The sequence below is a fragment of the Lissotriton helveticus genome, chromosome 3_1, assembly GCF_964261635.1.
Source record: "Lissotriton helveticus chromosome 3_1, aLisHel1.1, whole genome shotgun sequence".
NCBI classification, from domain to species: Eukaryota; Metazoa; Chordata; class Amphibia; order Caudata; family Salamandridae; genus Lissotriton; species Lissotriton helveticus.
In genome coordinates this window covers 671,582,836-671,600,327 of record NC_136061.1, presented here as the reverse complement: position 1 = coordinate 671,600,327, position 17,492 = coordinate 671,582,836, and positions in this window count along the sequence as shown.

Below are 17,492 nucleotides of genomic sequence, written 5' to 3'. Positions count from 1 at the left end.
CGTTCGTCTTTTTCTTGCCTTTGTTCCCTAGCTGTACTCGTCTTTTTCTTGCCTTTGTTCCCTAGCTGCGCTCGTCTTTTGCTTGCCTTGTTCCCTAGCTGCGCTCATCTTTTTCTTGCCTTTGTTCCCTAGCTGTGCTCCTCTTTTTCTTGCCTCTGTTTCTGTGTGTGCGAGGTACACAGCGACAAGCTGCGGTCCCTGAGTCAGCGCCGGAGCCTCCGCTGGGGACACTGCAGCAGCAGCCGCCACCGCGCTGCCTCAGAAGCCTCCCTCCTCCCCCTGGTTGTGCGAGCCTGCTCCTCACCACTCCTCCTCCTCCCTCCAGATGGCAGCTGCACATTGACTGAGCTGAAAAAAACACCCAGAAAGATGGCACCTGCGGGACACCTGGAATCAGCGCTGTGCCCGAGCTGAGGGACCCCGTGTGCCCGGGTATGCGGCCCTCTCCTGCCCCATCGCTGTGCTTGCTCTCCTGCCCCCTCGCTGTGCTTGCTCTCCTGCCCCATCGTTGTGCTTGCTCTCCTGCCCCCTCGCTGTGCTTGCTCTCCTGCCCCCTCGCTGTGCTTGCTCTCCTGCCCCCTCGTTGTGCTCCCTTGCTCTCCTGCCCCCTCGCTGTGCTTGTTTCTTTTACTCATTAAGGATTGTAGTTTTTCCTTTTTAGCCGAGGTCCATTCCTCTGCTTCTTCTTTATGGTAGACCAGTCAAACCTCAGGTGATAGATTGACAGATATTGTCCGATTGCCTTGTGGCTTGAAATTATCTTTGCTGATCTCTTTCGGTGTGGTGGTAGCACTAAGTCAACATCTGCGTTCACCAGGTTCAAAGTAAATGGTGCCAGTGTACTTTATATTCTTCTACTGAAATTCTGGATGGTTTGCCTTGTATTTTACCGACGTTTGTGGGCTAAGCATGAGTAGTTGTCTTCCCCATTCGAACTTAGTGAGCCTTTTTGTTATGCAAAAGAAAACCCGTAGCTGGTCATTTGTGGGAGTATTTATTTGCAAAATATCTGTGGTATGCGACTGTTTGCTGATGAGCATGAAAAGGGGCAAAGGGGACAACTTATTGGCTGTAGAAACAAAGCAATGTAAGTTTGAGGTTATGCTGTGGTAGTAGTTATAATTCTCATCAGGGAAAGCATTTCGAGTTTGGCTCTGTCTCTGTCTGTGTGGCTCTGTGTGTGTGGCTCTGTGTGTGTGTGGCTCTATCTGTGTGTGTGTGGCTCTGTCTGTGTGTGTGGCTCTGTCTGTGTGTGTGGCTCTGTCTGTGTGTGTGGCTCTGTCTGTATGTGTGGCTCTGTCTGTGTGTGTGGCTCTGTGTGTGTGTGTGTGTGTGTGTGTGTGGCTGTGTGTGTGTGTGTGGCTCTGTGTGTGTGTGTGTGGCTCTGTGTGTGTGTGGCTCTGTGTGTGTGGCTCTGTGTGTGTGTGTGGCTCTGTGTGTGTGTGGCTCTGTGTGGGTAGCTTTTTATGTAGGTGGCTCTATATGTGGGTGGCTCTGTCTGTGTGAGGGTGGCTCTGTGTGGGTGGCTCTGTGTGGGTGGCTGTGTGTGTATGTGAGTGGCTCTGTGTGGGTGGCTGTGTGTGTGTGTGGGTGGCTGTGGGTGGCTGTGTGTGTGTGTAGGTGGCTCTGTGTGGGTGGCTCTGTGTGGGTGGCTCTGTGTTTGTGTGGCTCTGTGTGTGTGTGTGGCTCTGTGTGGGTAGCTTTTTTTGTAGGTGGCTCTATGTGTGGGTGGCTCTGTCTGTGTGAGGGTGGCTCTGTGTGGGTGGCTGTGTGTGTGGGGGTGGCTCTGTGTGTGTGTGGGTGGCTCTGTGTGGGTGACTGTGTGTGTGTGTGGGTGGCTCTGTGTGGGTGGCTGTGTGAGTGTGGGTGGCTGTGTGTGGGTGGCTGTGTGTGGCTCTTTGTGGGTGGCTCTGTGTGGGTGGCTATGTCTGACTCTGTCTGTCTGGCTCTGTCTGTGTCTGTCTCTGTCTGTGTTTGGCTCTGTCTGTGTCTGGCTCTGTCTGTGGCTCTGTCTGTGGCTCTGTCTGCGTCTGGCTCTGTCTGTGTCTGGCTCTGTCTGTGTGTATGTGTGTGTGGCTCTGTCTGTGTGTGTGGGGGGGCTCTGTCTGTGTGTGTGTGTGTGGCTCTGTCTGCGTGTGTGTGGCTCTGTGTGTGTGTGTGTGTGGCTCTGTCTCTGTGTGTGACTCTGTGTGTGTGTGGCTCTGTGTGGGTAGCTTTTTTTGTAGTTGGCTCTATGTGTGGGTGGCTCTGTGTGTGAGGGTGGCTGTGTGTGGGTTGCTCTGTGTGTGTGTGTGGGTGGCTCTCTGTGTGTGGGGGTGGCTCTGTGGGTGGCTCTGTCTGTGTGTGGGTGGCTCTGTCTGTGTGAGGGTGGCTCTGTGTGGGTGGCTCTGTGTGGGTGGCTCTATGTGAATGGCTCTGTCTATGGGTGGCTTTATGTGAATGGCTCTGTGTGGGTGGCTCTGTATGTTTGTGTGTGTGGCTCTGTGTGTGGGTGCAAATGCAATAATTAAGCTATTGGCATTGTAAATGACAATGCCATTTATTTGTTTTAAAAACAAAAACATAAATACAAATAATGTCATGAGCAATGCCAATAGCTCTAACTTTAACAATGCCGAGACCATTGCATTACACTCCTAGGTTGTCAAGAAAGCAGTCGATCCCAAGATGGTGCCTCTTGTCAGCCTAGGAAGTAAAATGTCAAACCTGATCAGCGCTCTCTCCGCAAATTGAAGAAGTGGACTGGAAAGCATCTGATGAGTAAAGAATGTCCCCTGAGCCCGAGTAAAATCCACGCAATTCCCAAAATTGCAATACAACACAGGTCAAATCAATCAATTTTTAACAGTTTTAAAATTGTATTCAAATGAATTAATTCAAGTCAATCTGTACATACGGCTAAAATGCATATGCAGAGCTCAGTATTACTAATAAGGTAAAATACAGTCTGTACTAAATACACAATAAAACAGTAAGTAATCAAACTGAAGACCCGACTGTCAGCAAAATAATAGGGCTGGTCAATTACTATTTCCCTAGCATTTTTACACTTAACAGACCGTAAACAAATGAAACAATCCAACAGGCAAGTGGAATCAAAGTAGGGAAAACAAAAATAGCATAAGATAAGGAGGCTCACTCTCTTTCTGTTAAAAAAAAAGTACAGAGCAGCCACCATTCGAGAAGAAACGAATTTTAGACAATATACAATAGGAAAATCTGGAGACTGCCGGAAATCTCTTTAAATTTGTTTCCTCCACATGAATCCCACCCATTAGGACACTAATCTTCTTCTTACTTTGACCTTAGGTGAAGAACTAATTATTTTAATCATCGATAAAATTGAGATTGTAAGAGAGAGGATGGCTACGACTGTTAAAGAGATCCCCTTCTCAGATTTTCTATAGAAAGTAGCAATGACTGAAGCTGGCAGATATTCTCACTAGAAAGAGTTTTTGTAGATGAAGCCTTATAGACTCTCAAACCTACAGACTGTTGAACCACCAGCATAGCTTCTAAAAAATATCCAATCATTTTACCCTCCTTGACTGCAAATCTGGTCCTCCTATCCTTTTGCGAGAGGTTTACCCCAGCATTATTCAATAGTCTTTCTACTGAAAAAACGAATGTTGATCATACCCTTCTATCAAATGTTAGACCCATTTCCATTCACACGTCTGAATAAGGAACATCTAGAAGTTCATCAGTGGTTATCACCCATCCAGTCAGGATTCTGGCCTAGGTATGGGGCTCAGACCGCCCTTTCATGTTTTTGACCCGATGTGTGTAAGACCGTCGACCATGAAAGGCATGCTTGTTGCTCATGTTTAATCTCACGGCAGCCTTTGTTACTGTGGAAGATCCTATCCTTTTGGATAGGTTGTTGACATTGACAGAGCTCCAGCATAGTCAAATTCCTTATAGTCCAATCGGGTGTAGAGCTGGCGTCTCCGAGTAGCTCGTGAGCTACTGGTAGCTCTCCAGTTACCTGTAAGTAGGCCTCATGTTTACATCCCAGCCCACTACATGTGAAGCTTTTACTTGTCTGAAATAATATATGTACACCAAAAATGAACTGAATTCGAGACAAAAATGTGCGTATTGTTAAAACGTTTAAGCTGAACTTTTTCACACAAAAAAAGTTTGAGATTCCAAAATATATTTAAAGCTGATGTTTGAGTGATACATATTGGGGCGTTGGGGAGACTTGTTACTAATATCATTACCTTTGTGCCAAGGACATTGCAGCTATGGCTATGTAGTGGTATTCCACATTGACAAAGCCTTTTTTTAAATTACTGCTGGCAACCTTGCCTGATGCACTAAGGTGATTACTGCAGGTAATCCTACATAGTGTACATAGTGTGGCCGCTAATGTAATGTGTCTGATGGGGGTCACTGTTACAACACTAAAAATATGAGTAGCTCGGGATGATTTTCATTGAACGTATGTATTTCTTATTACGTAAAAGGTTGCAGACCCCCGGTAGTAGTAGGTAAATTGAGGAACCTTTACAACATATGAGTTCTCTACTTCTTCTTGTTCATAAGTCTTTTTCTCTTTCCCCCACCCTTATTAATAGATACTCATTAATATCTTCCAAGATGAGCTGGTAAGGTGACAGTCCTATGTTGATGAGTCACAAGTGCATGCTCGATTCGCCAACAACAAGGTATCTATCACCGTTGTACAGAGAATTCTGGGTGTAATAAACAAAGATTAATGGGTCAAAACAGATTACAACGTAATAGCACCAAAAAGCTTATCGTACTCATGGCAGATAAGAAACCTAACGTGAGTGAATCTGTCCCCTACCCCATGAGATTTTGGCCAACAATGTTCAACAATAGAAAATGTAAATTTGTTGTGTGTGATCTTGGTGGAAGGTATGTCTATGCACAATCAAATTTGTGCAGTAGTTACCAGTTTCATTTTTCAGCTGAGGAAAGTAAAACATATCCTTGTATTTCTCTCCATAGCCAACAGGGACTGCCTGGAATGCTGCAAAGCCTTGTATGTTTTTCTGCCGACTGCCCAGATTCATCCGGTATCATGTAACAGGCTCTATTACATCCCTAAATTGGTAGTCTGAAAGACAGGTTCCAGTTTAAAATAAACTGCCTGTTTTCAAAGTCTATGCATGGATTAGTCCCAATAATCCTCAAGTGATGTATAGAGACTCATGGGCCCAGTAGTAATTTGAGTTGCGCTCATCTCCAGCTGATTGCTAGTCCGCGAACCATAGTACACTAAAAGGAAAGGAAAATGCAACTTACACATTGTGCATCTGTTCTTGGCGTAATGAGCTGTAGAATCATATGATTTAGCATGGATCGCCATCTAGTGTTGGGTCTGGATGTTTGCACTTTGTTTTTCTTCGAATAAGTCTTTCCTGTTGTTAAATATTAGAATATGATGTGAACATTACCGGCGCCATCTTGTCCAACTTAGGCCTCTGCGAGCGCGTAAGCGGCAGCCATTTTAGACACTGTGGCCATTTCGCAACATTGCCGATCACCTGCACGTCTCCCTGACCTCGCAATCATCCCCGCGCGCTGGTAGCCCCCAAGCACACATGCTAGAGTCATAAAGCATCCTCAGCGCGACCCTGCCCCGGAACCACTTCCCGTGCCAAACCCACATGCCCTTTCATCCCTCGCGCACGAACAGGCCCCTTTGACAACCTCCTCCCCAGCACCTGGCTGCTCGATCCGATCCCAGGCCATAACCAACGCCTGCGGATACAGTTTATTGCCCCCATACAGTAAGATCTCGCCTCCCATCAAAGGGGCCGGAATTAATCAATGCCACGACCCCATGATATCCGACCGATTGCGTACATTTCAGCTCCTGACGGAATGCCCATCTGCACGATAGCAATCACCTGCTGAGACCGGGGTGAGGGACAGTTACTGTTGATATGTGTGGGAACGGGCCTGAAGCGGGGATTCCAAAGATGTTTTACAATGCATCAAAGTAATGCCAGGAATGTGTTACACTGCAATAAAACATTACAAATGTGTATAAAAGGCCAGGCCACATAGATTCAGCAGAGCACCTCGAGAAGACATTCTGCATGTCCTATCTGACGTGTTTTCCTCCGGAGAAATACATCCGTTTCTTGCTTTCCAGTTATCCAGCGCCCGCCTCTTTATTTGATAAGTACGGAGTGAATTACAGGCGACTAACGCCAAGCAGTGCTTGAGGATATCTAGGGAAAATCTGCTTATTCAACAATTGGCGTCCCAAGGCGCGGCCCATCAGTGACACGTGGGTCCGGTAGAGAGGTCCTAACGACGGAGTGAACGACTGCAGCGATTGGGAAAGTGCACCTGCCTGAAAGAGACCCTCGTCTGGCAGCCGATCATCCGAACTTCACCGGTTCCGAACGGACCTCTCTCGAGTGATCTACCATCCTGACTGGGATCCCACAGGAGTGCCGCTGCTATAACAGAGAATAGAGGACGATCGGGCGCTGTAAGTGGAAGACAAGAAACTGTCCATACGGTCCGGGTAAGGTCGTGATACACGATGATTGATTGATTATTTGATTGTATTGGAATTGTTTGGTTCGGAAAATACTAGTATTACTCATTGATTGGTTCGTTTAGCCTCATTTGCTACTCGATATATTGGTTCTCTTTGAGATATTCTCTGTTTGCAAACAACGAAGAATAGAAATATTCTCTCTCTCTTTGCGGATAGTGAAGGATAGGTAGTGCGGACCTTTGTCCACAATTGTTTGAGATCTTCACTTGTCCGATTATACGTCATGCCTATCTTCTCCCCACTGATTGGTAATTGGTTCAACCAGGACCGTTTATTAGAGGTCGATCACGGGGCTCCACCGGAGGGCACCCCTAATAAGGACATGTATATGAAGTATGGACTAGTCGGTGTAGCTTATAGTAAACTATGGCATAAACACACTAAGAAAGATCGAGAAAGTCAGTGGCCACTGATGGGATCTTTTGACCTACCTAAAATAGAAGCGTTCGAGAAAGCTCTTCGCGAAAAGAAAACTACGCCAACCATGCTTGATAGTCTCGGCATGTGGCGAAAAGAAACAATGCAACGAAAAAAGAGAAACGAAGCAAAAATAGATAAGGAACTACGAAAATCAGCTCACCTAGCTGGTAAAAAGTTAGAAGAAGAAATTAGGGAAAGAGAAAAAGCTAGAAAAGAACGAGAATCAGAAATCTCAGGCCAATGCCCTGTCAGAACACCCTCAGCGCTTTACCCTGAGCTACCATCAGAAAAAAAGATAGACGATGATTTACTCTTAGGTCCACCGATCATCTATATGCCCCCTCCTTATGCTCCTACCCATCCTCTAGTACAGCACCTAGAATCCCAGAACATAACTGAAGGTAGCGCTAGGGCCTCGGTACCCACGGCCTCTGGGCCGACCGAGCCTCTCGTGCTAAATACCTTGTCAAAAGACACCTCAGGAAGAGTCGAAACCCAAGAGAAAGAACCGGCGAGAATCCCCCGTTTGAGCAAAAATGAGCGAGCCGGCATAGAGAAAATAGTTAAAACCTTGGTTGACAGAAAAGAGACAGAAGAGTACATAACAGATACGTGTAACTCCTACGCCGACAATCACAAACGACACTTCATTGTGCGTTTCTGTTATCACACCCTCACGGCTTATGAAGAAAAATATAAGAATGTAGGACCTGACCGACTCATGACTCTATATACAAAGGTGGACACGGGAGACGAGAGCGAATGTGACGTAGCAGAACTCTTCTCCTACACCCTAGAAGTCTTCCGCCACCTTGTAGAACAAGGGCGAATAGTCAAGAGCGCCACACCTGTAATAGCTGAACCCCTGATAGAGAAATTAGACAATATGATGCCCATAAAGGAAGCTGCCCCCTACTGGGTTCCCCTAGAGGACAGGGAACTCACGACGACATAAATCACCAGGACGCAAAAGGAAGAGTAGTTTACAACTGGGTATATCAGCCCTGGGATAGACAGGACATCCTGACGTTCCGCAAATCCTTGCCGGACTTGAGAAAGAATCCCACCGTGTTCTACACGGAATTAGGTACCGCTTTAGGTTCGACAATTATGACCCTTGCCGACATCGACTTATTCTTTGGGCTATGTCTGCCAGCTGACGTGTGGAAGCAAATCCGGAAATTAACCACACTGACCTGTTCGGACATACCTGGGATCAACTCGATGTGCTAGATAAACAGCGAAACCCTGGACAGAAACCCCTAAAAGCCATACTAGACCTCCCAGATAAGATCGTACAAAAGGTAAAGACCCTGATTCCCGAGAAAAAGATAGACTGGTCAATAGTAACAGCTTGCCGCCAGAAACCCCAAGAAGATGTCTCTGAATACTTATCCCGGTTCGAAACAGTATTCTCCGATTATAGTGGACAAGACATGACCACTGCGACCGGACATCACTTGTTTGTACAAAATTACGTTAATATCACAGAAATTACAGACTAGTGAAAGCAGTTGGGCAGCCTCTAAGCCAGCGGCCATCCTCCAGATGGCCCAATATTACGAACACCAGAAAAACGAAAGCGATAGAGCCTCTGAAAAGAAAAAGAAAGATTTAAAGGAACGAGTTATGATAGCACAACTACAAGGAGTGAATATAGGAAAAGAACAATACAAGGGAGGTTATCAACAGAATACTCCTAGAACCCCACCGCCCAGAAGCAACGCACCCGTACCCTACGCTGGACGTAGGGACTTAGGGGAAGATCAGTGTGCTTTTTGTAAAGGATACGGACACTGGAAGTCTCAATGCCCGGTCCTGACGGAAATGAATAGGGACAAAGATACGAGGGAATTAGCTAATGGACCGAGAGGTAGAGGACGTGGAAGAGGGTACGCAAACGATGCTAGTGAAGAGAGACCAGGTAGAGCGAATGCATTTGACCGTCCCCGACAGAATCAGTACCAACAATCTGACTACGACAATGCATACGACTTTGCATAGGACTGCCATGGGCAAGGGAGGGATCCAGTCGAGCTCTATGTTGACCAGCAAGGCCCTTATGTTACCGCAAAGGTCCTGGGCACGAAGTCTCCATTTCTGGTAGACAAGGGAGAAACACATAGTGCATTATCCAAACGACTGATTCCAATGGCACCCTTGTCTGGCTCACACGTGACATCAATAGGATTTGATGGTACGCCCTCCACCAACCCCTTGTCCAAACCGATCCCTTTTGATCTTGAAGACAATATCATTGACACAACATTTCTCCTCTCCTCCAATACCCCAGACGCCATTATGGGTCTCGATTTGCTGAAACATTTTCGAGCAACTATCAGATGCTCACCGAACAGAGTTCGAGTCATCTTATATGGCAACCACCATCAACTAAAACCTCACCCATCCCAACACAATTACCCCATTACCGAAGCAGACGTGTCCCTACCGGATACTTTGCCATCACACTTATGGGCTAAACCCGACTCAGACGTAGGGCGAATGATGATAGACCCAGTGCATGTGACAATACGACAGGACGCGACCTTACCCAAAGTACCCCAATACAAGATATCACCAGAAGGCGAGAAAGCATCGATTGAAATAATACAGTCGTTAGTAGACGCAGGAGTGGTAGAAGAGGTAGTGAGCAATGTCTGTAACAGCCCAATTCTGCCGATCATTAAAAGACAAGGAGAGGGAGATGAGAAGGCATATTGCTTCATTATGAACCTACGAGAGGTCAACAAGATAGTTGTGCCACAGTACCCTGTAGTCTCTGACATTACCACCATCCTGACCCTAATCCCGTCCACTGCCACCACCTTCACTGTCATTGACCTAAAAAATGCCTTCTTCTCCATACCAATTCACCAAGACAGCCTCTATCTTTTTGGATTTACCCCAAGATCCCGCTCATATAGATTTTGTCGAGCACCCCAGGGGTACACCGAAAGCCTGAGCATCTATAGCCAGGCACTCAAGAGACAGTTAGACGCAGTTCAGTTACCAGACGGGGTGGTGTTGATACAGTATGTAGACGATATCCTTTTAGCAGCAAACACATCTCCACTTGCGGTCACAGCCACCATCCAGCTCCTACACTTTCTTGCAGAGAATGGTCACAAAGTCTCCCGGAAGAAGTTACAGTTTTGTAAACCCCAAGTGACATATCTAGGACACCTCTTATCAAAGGAAGGGAGGAAACTCACACCTGACAGAATCCAGACCATTCTAGACACTCCCGTCCCTAAAAACTGGAAGCAAGTCCGCTCTCTGGTAGGCCTCACCTCATTCTGTCGACAGTGGTTACCGAACTTTAGTCTCATTGTCAAACCCCTACTTTCCCTTCTAGCCAGAGACGTTCCCTTTCCACTCCCTTGGACTCCCGAATGCCAGACTGCGTTCAAAGAATTACGAGACACCCTTTGTTCGGCTCCTGTTCTAGGTACCCCAGACTACTCCAAACCCTTCTCCCTCTACACACACGAAAGAGAAGGATGCGCATTATCTGTCCTGACATAATCAATAGGCTCCAAACAGCGCCCTTGCGCTTATTTCTCTGCCACCCTTGACCCAGTAGCCAGAGCATTACCAGCCTGCCTACGCGCTGTAGCAGCTGCAGCAGTTTTGATACGACAGAGCGAGGGAATAGTAGTCTCCAACCCCCTTACAGTGTTAGTACCCCATGCTGTTGATACCCTCTTGAACCAGACCAAAACCCAACACCTGACTAGTGCACGACTGACCGGATACAAATTGACCCTATTAGCACCGCACATAACTCTGAAACGATGCACCACTCTGAACCCAGCTACATTGTTACCGCTGCCCAAAAATGACCCTAAAGTAACTCCCCTACATGACTGTGTGACCCTCACCGACGAACAGACAAAGAGTAGGGTAGACCTCCGAGACGATGCTTTCCCAGAGCCTGATGGGGAACTATGGGTAGATGGCTCATGCATCAAACTCCCCGATGGCACCACCTCAGCCGCGAACCACGGCCCGAACCATTATTGAAACAGCCCGAATTGCCCAATGATCCACACAGGCGGCAGAACTGATTGCCCTCACCCGGGCATGTATTTTAGCAGCAGGGACGATAGTAAACATATACACGGACATCCAGTATGACTTCGGGGTAGTTCACCATTTTGGGCTCCTATGGAGGGAAAGAGGATTCCTGACCTCGCACGGCACACCCATTCTGCATGGAGATCTAGTCTCCGCCTTGACTGAAGCAGTCCTCCTCCCCAAACAGCTAGCAGTAATTAAATGCCAAGCACATAAGAAAGTAACGGACATTGTAGGACAGGGAAATGCACTAGCTGACATTACTGCCCGAGCCACGGCCGAAGACAGAACGACAACACGAATGTATGTGATCAGGTGACAAGCTGAGAAATGGGCAGACGCTAGGACCACTATAAGAGACATCCAACTGACGAGTACACAGCACAAACTGACTGAATGGGCTCGGGTAGGACGACGAAGGCTGCTGGAGGACAAAGGACAAAGACAAATGGTTTGTTACCCAATGCATATCTGATCCCCATATTGACCATGGCACACTTACCTGCACACATAGGATCCGCTCCCATGACCAACCTGATTACCAGGGTATGGCATAATGACAAGATAGCAGATTCAGCAAAATGCCTAGTACAACAATGCATGGTATGCCTGCAACACAACCCAGGGAAAGGGACAGTAGTACCACGGGGAGGGTTTGGGGTCCCTGACTATCCCATTGAGATCCTCCAAATGGATTACATACAGTTAGACAGATGCCATGGTCTGAAATACGTCCTAGTTATTGTGTGCGCATTCAGCAAATGGGTGGAAGCATACCCCACTCGTGACAATACCGCCATCGCTACTGCAAAGGTGTTGTTGAAAGAGTTTTCCCCCCGATACGGCCTTTGTAGAATTTTATGGAGCGACAATGGCCACCACATCGTAGCCGAAGTTATCCAGCACATCCTGAAAGGGTTGGAAGTAAAGCAAAAGTTCCACGCAGTTTTCCACCCCCAATCTGCAGGCTTAGTAGAGAGACACAACGCCACACTGAAGCTAAAACTGGCAAAAATAGTTGCCACCACTGGATTGAAATGGCCCGATGCACTCCCACTAGCATTGCTATCAATGCGCTCCACCCCAACCAGACACCAATTGACTCCATACGAGGTTGTCTTTGGCCGGCCTATGAACATTTGGGCCGGGCCGAAGCCAACCTCCATCCACGACGTCCCGGACATACTAATGTCGGATTACTTGCATAAACTGATGAATGAACTAACTGTTATCCACCAATAGGTGCTTACCAGATGCATCCAGGGGCCCCGGACATGATATCAAACCTGGAGACTTTGTCCTGACACAGAACTTCCAGAGGTCGAAGAGTTTGGAACCCAGGTAGAAGGGCCCCTGGCAAGTCTTGATCACCACCCGAACTGCACTTCGAGTGGAAGGAAAGAAAAATTGGCTGCATGCACATCACTGCAAGAGAATATCCCCAACACTGGCAACGAATGAAGACGTAGACACCCAAGAAGAACTCCTGATCAAAGACCGACCATCCCTGAGTTGTTACCCAGAAACAGAGACACTTGAACTGGCAGAATTTCCCGATCCCACTGTGCAATCCAGAAAAGGGTACAACTTGCGACGAAAGGAGAGTGCTCCGACGAAGCAGACCACTAACTGAGTCAAAAGTCTCAGAGCGGTAGCTAACACTACAAAAGGCTACCAGGAGAAACGCTAGACAAAGTATGTGGTCCTGCCAGTCACCGAGCCTCTTGAAAATGATGGCAGATCCCGGACGACCGAAGACCCACCACAAGGACTCCAAGACTGCCAAACTGTATAGTTCAAAGACAATTGTACTTTTCATTGCATCCCTCATCTGCCTCTTACTAATGGTCACAGTCTGGATCATAAAAGAGAGTGCTCCTGCTCACCGGACAATATCACCCACTATGCAGCCCACCACCAAGAAAGCACATTATCTAGTATCATTGTCACCACATCTCCGAGTACGACGCAAGGAATTCTAAAACAACTCCTTTGTACAACTACTGCATCAGCACAATCTTGCCGCCAATGCCACAAACTGTTGGGTCTGTGGGCTGCTACCACATGCAACTGAACATTCTATTCCTTTCATCCCTTCACCCTTCTCTGTTCATGGGTCCTGCCTTGCCTGGTTAATGCTCCTGCAAGAGAGCTACAAGGACAATACTACATCTGATGGATCGATGAAACAGTTCTACAACAAGTTCTGGCTGAACAAAGTTGGAAGAACATCTGCCTCCTTTTGCCCTCTGACATCAAATGCAACCTTTCAAATGAACATTCCTGAAAAAGAACGGATTGAAATGCAAGTATTCAACAACCCAGCCAGACCCACCTTCTCGTACTTGCGAAAACGAACTGCCGCAACTCTGACTGTGGCCCTATCTGTGGTAAATGTCTCAGGCCTTGTATGCATCGAGGGCCATGACACAAAAATTGTGGGCCACAGTTCCTGCTCCATAAAAAGGACTCTGAACACTGTGATCCCCCATCATTTGTTGCATCACAAAACATGTACTTCGTCTGCGGTACAAAAGCCTACACCTGGCTCCCAAAAGGCTTGGGGGGGCACATGCTACATCGCCTTTGTTCTCCCTCCAACTTACATAGCGCCAGCTGACCATCACAGAGGAGTGTGGCTCAATGGTTAGAGCGGCAGACCATGATGCAGAGTTCTGGCCCGGGACCAGGGTTCAATTCCCGCCTCGGCGGGTCTTGGGCTCAATTTCCTCGGACCTGACAATTCTCGCCTCAGTGTCTATTCTAATCATGGGCCCCACGCTGCAACTCTGGGCAATAGCTTACTTAACCTCCACACCGGCCCCAACAGTGCTAGGATGCCTGGCTTCACCCTGGGGGTGCCCATGAGTGGACACTTCACAGGGAAAGCCAGGAAGGGTTCCACAGCGGTATGAGTAATAGCGCCAGGAAACCGCTTGGTGGCAGTGCGCTCTACAAATACCTTGACATTGACATTTACATTTACATTTATAGAGAAAGGCGCTCCAAAGACACAGAACAAGCAGACTCCACCGCATCACAGTTCCTCGATGCAGCAAAAGGACTCATCCCTCTGTGGGGTCCAATGGCGAACAGTCGAGCCATCCGACCGCTGACCCAAGCAGTCGAAACAGCTTTGAACATCACAACCGGCATCCTCACCAACAACACAGCTGAGCTGCAGGCGGTTCGCCTGGTGGCTTTACAGAACCGCCTTGTTTTAGATGTGGTACTAGCGGATCGTGGAGGAGCATGCCGCATCATCGGTGCCAGCTGTTGCACCTTCGTCCCAGACTACTCACCTTCCGTCTACAAAGCAAATGAACACCTTCACAGACTGGCATCAGAGATCCACCAGGAACAAGAAGGTTGGACACTTGGAAGCTGGTTTTGGAACATTTTGAAAGACTGGGGCTGGAAACAGTTGATGATAATATTGGTGCCAGTTTTTGTAATATGTGGTTACTGCCTGGGGATACAATGCATACCGCCCTTATGCTCTCTTTTTACGAACTCAATATGCTCCAAGACTTTGGACACAAAATTTGAAAATATGAAAGCATTGCATGACAGAGAGATACAGAATATTATGAACATTGACATAGATTGACAAGATGACTAGGCATGTTCAAAGGAAGGACTGTTAAATATTAGAATGTGATGTGAACATTACCGGCGCCATCTTGTCCAACTTAGGCCTCTGCGAGCGCGTAAGTGGAGCCATTTTAGACACTGTGGCCATTTCGCAACATTGCTGATTACCTGCACGTCTCCCTGACCTCGCATGCATCCCCGCGCGCTGGCAGCCCCAAAGCACACATGCCAGAGTCATAAAGCATCCTCAGCGCGACCCTGCCCCGGAGCTACTGCCCATGCCGAACCCACATGCCCTTTCATCCCTCGCGCACAAACAGGCCCCTTCGACAACCTCCTCCCCAGCACATGGCTGCTCGATCCGATCCCAGGCCATAACCAACCCCTGTGGATACAGTTTATTGCCCCCATACAGTAAGATCTCGCCTCCCATCAAAGGGGCCGGAATTAATCAATGCCACGACCCCAAGAGATCCGACAGATTGCGTACATTTCAGCTCCTGCCGGAATGCCCAGCTGCGCGATAGTAATCACCTGCGGAGACCGGGGTGGGGGACAGTTACTGTTGATATGTGTGGGAACGGGCCTGAAGCGGGGATTCCAAAGATGTTTTACAATGCATCAAAGTAATGCCAGTAATGTGTTACACTGCAATAAAACGTTACAAATGTGTATAAAAGGCCAGGCCACAGAGATGAATCAGAGCACCTTGAGAAGACATTCTGTATGTTCTATCTGACGTGTGTTCCTCCGGAGAAATAAATCCGTTTCTTGCTTTCCAGTTAACCAGCGCAATAAGTACGGAGTGAATTAGAGGCGACTAGCAGTGCTTAAGGATAGCTTATTCAACACAGTCACGAGGTAGGTGACTCCTCCTTTCGGTGATAGTGTGCATGGTCATCGACTGCATCCTTAGATTGTTTTGCCATAAAGGGCGATGATGGAGTTAGTAAGAGTAGTAAAAGAGATGTCCGTGTATAACGTATCTAAGTAAGATGGTACTGCAACAGGTAAAGGTACCCAGGGAGGCAGGTGGGCGCATATGATTCTACAGCTCTATATGCCACGAACAGATCCGTACTAGGTAAGTAGCATTTTCTGTTCGAGGCATATGAGCTGTAGACTATCCAGTAGTTATCTCCCAAAGCGGTAGCTAACTTGTAGCTGTTACAGTGGTTTGAAATAGTATTCGTAAAACTGCTGGGCCCACACTAGCTTGTTGTCTTGCTAACAGATCTACAAAATAGTGTTTTGTGAGTGTGTGTGTTGTAGACCATGTTGCAGCCCTACAGATGTAATCTAAGGGTATATTACCTAAGAATGCCATAAACGCCCCTAGTTTGCGTGTAGAGTGTGCTCTAGGGGGATCTATTAATGTGCGCTTAGCTTTAATGTAACATATTTGAATACACTTAACAATCCACCGTGCAATACCCGCTTTTGATATGGGATTGTCTTTATGTGGTGGCGCAAAAGCAACAAAAAGTGGTTTGGTTTTTCTACAGGGTTTTGTCCTTTCTATGTAGTATAGTAATGCTCTTTTGACATCTAATGTGTGAAGAGCACGCTGTGCCACTGAGTCTGGTTGAGGGAAGAATACAGGCAACTCAATCAATCAATCAATCAATCAATCAATCAGAACATTTGTAAAGTGCACTACTCACCCGTGAGGGTCTCAAGGCACTGGGGGGAGAAGGGAGGGAATGCTGCTACTGCTCGAATAACCAGGTCTTGAGTAGTCTCCTGAAGGTTATCAAGTCCTGGGTCTGCCGTAGGAGGATGGGGAGAGTTTGTCCAGGTCTTGGCGGCTAGGTGGGAGAGCGATCTGCCGCCGGAGGTTGCTCTTCAGATGCGGGGGATAGTGGCGAGGTCGGCGGAGCGGAGCTGGCCGTTGGGGGTGTAGAAGGTGAGTGGTCTGTTAAGGTATGCCGGACCGGTGTTGTGGAGTGCCTTGTGTGCGTGGGTGAGGAGTTTGAAGGTGATCCTCTTGTTGACGGGAAGCCAGTGCAGGTCTCTCAGGTGGGGTGTGATGTGGCTGCGGCGAGGGATGTCAAGGATCAAGCGTGCAGAGGCGTTCTGTGGGGGTTGCAGTCGTTTCAGGAGTTTGGCCGAGGCTCCTGCGTAGAGGGCGTTTTCGTAGTCCAACCTGCTGTTGACAAGGGCCTGGGTGACCATTCTTCTTCTTTCGGTGGTGGTCCACTTGTAGATCTTGTGGAGCATGCGGAGGGTGTTGAAGCAGGAGGACAAGACGGCATTGCTTTGTCATGGAGAGTAGTAGAGTCGAGGATGAACACAAGGTTGCGTGCATGGTCGGTGGGTGTTAGAGCTGTTCCCAGTGCGGTAGGTCACCAGGAATTGTCCCAGGCCGAGGGGGTGGAGCCAAGGATAAGGACTTCTGTCTTGTCCGAGTTCAGCTTCAGATGGCTGTTCTTCGTCCACTCGGCGACGGCTTTCATTTGTTTGTGGAGGTTGGTTTTAGAGGTGAGGGGGTCCGTGGTGAGGGAGAGGGTCCGCTGGGTGTCATCGGTGTAGAAGATGATGTTGAGGTCGTGCAGTCGGGCGACGTGGGTGAGCGGTGCCATGTAGATGTTGGAAAATGTTGGGCTGAGGGATGAGCCCTGGGGTACGCCACAGATGATCTTGGTGGCTTCGGAACAGAACGGGGGGAGGCGGGCGCTCTGGGTACTGCCGAAGAGGAAGGAGGTGGTCCATTCCAGAGCCTTGTCTCAGATCCCAGCGTCAGGGAGGCGTGTGCGTAGGGTGCAATGGCAGAGTGTCGAAGACGGCTGACAGGTCCACGAGGATGAGGGCCGCGGTTTCACGGTTGTCCAGCAGGGCCCTGATGTCATCA